We start from the raw sequence: 4,904 nt of genomic DNA on the forward strand, positions 1-4,904 counted from the left end.
TATATATATATATATATATATACTACTCGTATATAATCCTCATAATAATAGTTTTTTCATAGCTCCACCTAATAATATCGAAACAGGATTCGAATATCAGGCGATGATCGAACAATATGATCTGGTTTTAGTAAATTTATTGACCTCTGTTCGAATTAACCGCTAATTATATATATCACTTACGACAGATATAAATGATTTATTTAATGCCACTTTGTCCTCCTACCTTTTCAATTTCCCCAAATTTTGGGATATATTTATCACTGCAAACCTTGAATCCATATGGCAAATCACTGAGGGTGACCTTTTACCGTAGTAGATTACGAATCCACACACCTTTAATTAGTAATGACAAATTTAATTATAAAAATTACCTTGCATTCATTGGTGCCAGTTAATACGCTCACCGTTGAATCACCTTTACAAAAGTGTTCTATACTATTTTTGCCTATGACCATGCCATTGTGAGGCCATGTTACATTAACTTATAATATTGATAATAATATCCTTTGTTTCAGCTCCGGCCCATATACGATGAACGGTAAGATGAACACAATACAGTATACTAAATTAAGTACGCTAGTAAAAAGTAATATTCATAAACTCTTATTAAATAATAATAATAATAATAATAATAATAATAATAATAATAAAAATAATAATAATAATAATAATAATTTACAGATGGGCTAACTACTGCTACATAACTGGGGTAGTTCCCTAAAAAGGAAGAGTGCCTGGCGACTCTCAATAATAATAATAATAATAATAATAAATTGTGTCGATTTTCTGATTATCGCCTTAAATTTCCTCGGTGGCGAAAGGGCGATAAAGTGACTTCCCACAAACAGGCAGTTGCAGCGGTCGTTGGCTGTTATCCTCAAGAACAGCTTGTTTCAGTGTTGTTGAGTCCCCTGCTTGGTATGACAGGTTTCGTTGACACTAACTCGACTTTCTCCTTCATTTGCGTTTGTTTCACTTTGGTTTTGTGTACAGTCCTCCACAGGGATGATTCCCTCTTTGACGGGCCCTTGTACGTTTTCAAAGTAAGATGCTTTTTAAGTTTTATAAGTTTAGTTTTCTCTACAGTATTGTAGCTCCCGCAGAATAGAGTAGTCCTGTTTTAAACTTGCTTTCTTATAATTTTCGTTTCAAGCGGTATTTTGTTAGTGTACAATAGCTCTCTAGCCAGACTTACAATTTGGTCTAGGTTCAAATAGCCTATATTTTTCACTTGAATGTCTGTTTGCAATATTCCTTTCAGGTCTGATGAAGCTTGAACAGTTTTTCAGGTATGGTGCATTGTGAATAGATTTTGCGAGATTTTAGGCGTGAAGGCGTGCTTCAACGTGTTTGGTTGGCGAGTGGGCATTGTTGTCAGTTTTGCGTTTTACATTTTAGATTATGGTACTTGAGCTTTGACAATTGTCGTATGAAAGTTGAAAGTTTTCAATTTAATGGTTTTGTATCTTCAAATACTGGCGTTTTCGATTTTTTTTTAATTCCTACGTTTTCGATTTTTTTTTTTTAATTCCTACGAAGACTGTTCAAAATGTTTAGTGTTGGGTATTGTTGTAGATCGCCCTTCAACATGGTATTGAAGACTTGGTTTCGGAGCCTATTTATTACTAAGCTGAACTAGATTGCTTTTGAGTGGTAATACTATGAACTTTGGTTTTATACTAGCGAAGTTATGCAGTGCTGCGGATGTTTTCATTTTAACTTTATGCTTCAATAAGGTTTAGATTCTTAATTTAGAGGCTTAACTCGGCTACCATAGCCTTCCTAATATGGGGTATATTAAGTTGATTCAAGCTTTAATTATTGAAGGCTTAAGTGGCAATAAACTAGTAATAACGCTTAGTATTTATAAAGCCTTGCTTGCTGCTCCGTGTCTTAGTATTTTGAAACTTACCAGATGGCCGAGTTGATTGTAACCAATAGTTAGCCTTTAGTTCTCTCCACTTGCTGAAACATTTTGGGCTTTTAATGTCTGTATTTTCTTATTACAGGTCAGGGTGTGTCGTTAAATAAGCGTGCCACTATGATCTTGGGTGTACAGATACCTTATGGCTAAGCAGGATTAATGGGTGAGTATTTTTTTTTAAAGTTGAGTGAATTGAGCAACCCCCCGAACATTTGTTAGCTTTGAGTTTTTCTGAATCAAAACTTTCATTTTAAGTTTAGTCTGTTTTAATTGCATTTGGTTTATTTTTTTCAGATTCAAAACCTTAGTTTTGAGAATCTTGATAGTTTTAAGTCTGCATTTTTTCTTTAAAATTGCAAGAGTTAAAATTTAGCTTTTCCAGCTTTGAACGTTTCAAGAAATTTTGAGATGTTTCAGCTTCAGAACTTTTTGCTTTCAAGAATTTAATTTTTATTTTTGATTAGTTTAGTTTTATTGTAGCTTCACATTGTGTGTGGAAGTTTGTGTGTGGAAGTTTGTGTGTGGAAGTTTGTGTGTGGAAGTTTGTGTGTGGAAGTTTGTGTGGATCTATTTTTTAGGTTTAGTGGATTTAAACTTGTTTAAATTTATTTAAACTTTTGCTTTAAGTGGTTTATTCTTTTAATCTAATTTAGCTTTGGTTTTTAGACTTTTTTTTATTTTGGATTTTGTGGATCTATTTTTTAGGTTTAGTGTATTTAAACTTGTTTAAATTTACTTAAACTTTTGCTTTAAGTGGTTTATTCTTTTAATCTAATTTAGTTTTGGTTTTTAGACTTGTAGTTTTTATTTTGGAGTTTTCAAGTTTTTGAATAGTAAGTTTGAAAGCTCTTGAGTAATTATTTTAGCTGCAGATTGAGAGGGGGTTTTGCGTGCAGATTGAGAGGGGGTTTTGCGTGCAGATTGAGAGGGGGTTTTGCGTGCAGATTGAGAGGGGGTTTTGCGTGCAGATTGAGAGGGGGTTTTGCGTGCAGATTGAGAGGGGGTTTTGCGTGCAAATTGTTTCTTTGCCCACTTCCCCAGTCCACCTTTGCCGGGGTGGCGGTGCCACCTGTCAGGCAAAGGTGGACTTGCTTGTTGTGCATGGTGACTTGGTCACCATGCACAATAGGGAAGTTAAAAAAAAAAAAGCATGGTGTCTTTGTCACCATGCTCAATAGGGATTTCAAACCAACCAACTTCTAGCTTAGGTTAGAACTGCAAGGTTGATAGTTTTCGTGTAACTAGGACTTAATGGGAGATATGGATTTTGAAATATAGGATAGAATAGGGTTAAGAACGTGCTAATTTTATATAGATGCAGGGGTTAGGGTAAAGGTTATAAATCTCTTAAGGATGCTGGGAATAGACTGGGTAAAAAAACGCGATAGTCAGACCTAGGGAGATATAATTTTGACAGTGCAAGTTGTTAGTAGCAGAGGGTATTACAGAACTTGAGCCCTTTGTTTGTTCACGAGATGCAAGTTTGAATATAGTGCAGCTGAGAGTAGGGTAGGGTAACTGTCTGACATACTTTTATAACTTAGAATTTTATTCCCACTAGTAAATAGGATCTTTTTATTTTCCAAGAGGCATAGGTTTTAGATTTTAAGAATTTTTTTGACTGATGTCGTGGACTTGTCAGGTATTGTAATAGGCTGGTTAATAATGGATATTAATTCAAATTTGGGCAGTCTTGTTAACGTTCCGTCAACGCGCTCAGCACCCCCACCCTCCCCCCCTCTTACTCAAGCAAAGCTTTCATGTTAGGAAATCGACAGTTCAGATTGCATTGCATATTTTCATTGACCCCTACCTTCATCCACCTTTCCTCCAGTGCCGAAGCTTACTTTGGGAACCCCTTTCTTATTCTGAGTTCCCTACCTTAATTTTTCGCCTCTTGTGGTTGTGCAGGCAGTTCCCTTAACACTGGATACTAAAGGATGAAAGTTGCCAGATAGTGTTTTGCATTACATGGCACTTTTCATGGCACCTTTCATAGTTATGTAGCACTAAAGTTAGATGTGGTTGTTTCAGTGTAAGATACACCATCTTAAAATATGGCGCTCTCTATCCTGTTATATTTTTGGGAGGTTGAAGGAACAATATTAGTAATACATGGGATTGTTAATGGTAAAGTTTACTCATACGATATAGTATTAATAATAATCTCAGAATAGCTGCTGGGACTAACCGAACAGGCTATTTTCAGTTTTAAGAGGGTAGGTTGTCATGGAGACTTTGTATATCCTAAAACCAAACTTTTCTTATGCACAGGCTCTTGGTGTAGCTGCGGCAGACCATAACATCGTCACTAACACTAATGGAAAGCAACGCTTTTCGTTAAGACTGAATATCCTGTGAGGATTCGAAGCGCTCTGAATTCGGCTACCAAGACAACTACTTAACTTCAGTGTCTTCACTTTTCCATTTTATGATTCCCCATGTTAAAAATTTCCCATTTTGGGCTTTAATTCCCCAAGCCATACGTTGCAGCCTTTGTTGTATCAACTAGATACTTGAAGAGGGTTACTCACTCATAATTAGGAATGTAGGCTTGAATTAAATAAGGGAAAATATTTATTTTTGAAATATACATCTGAAATAACCTTTGGTTCAGTGTAATACATAAATTGAGATTGCATTTCCTATACAGTAATAATAAATATACTTACACTAAAGAAATGACAACAAGTCACTGTACAAAAACAAATCCATGTGAAGAAAAATAAATACTTAAATTAAATACTCTTCCTATTGCGATCGTTATTATACCTTGAAAATCATTATGCCAGCAGTTATTTCAGCAATATTCATGAGCTTCTGAAACTACCATTGCATTTAACTCGGGCTTAATTCTGGATGGTCTAGAACATTGTCTGATCAGAAGAAATGATTATGAATTAATGCATTATAACTTGATAAGAAAATGTATTTTTCGTGTTCAAATGACAAATGTAAAAAAGTTAAAGCATTATAA

At 35.0% G+C, this 4,904-nt stretch overlaps 1 long non-coding RNA gene across 1 annotated transcript; it reads left to right on the top strand.

Annotated features, from left to right (window-relative positions):
- Positions 1 to 958: 958 nt before the first annotated feature.
- LOC136853887 (uncharacterized) lies at positions 959 to 4,682 on the top strand. The gene is made up of 3 exons (XR_010857555.1): positions 959 to 1,046; positions 2,013 to 2,090; positions 4,202 to 4,682. It is a non-coding gene; the product is annotated as an uncharacterized lncRNA (long non-coding RNA).
- Positions 4,683 to 4,904: the final 222 nt, after the last annotated feature.

This window comes from Macrobrachium rosenbergii, chromosome 28, assembly GCF_040412425.1.
Source record: "Macrobrachium rosenbergii isolate ZJJX-2024 chromosome 28, ASM4041242v1, whole genome shotgun sequence".
In the NCBI taxonomy this organism is placed as follows: Eukaryota; Metazoa; Arthropoda; class Malacostraca; order Decapoda; family Palaemonidae; genus Macrobrachium; species Macrobrachium rosenbergii.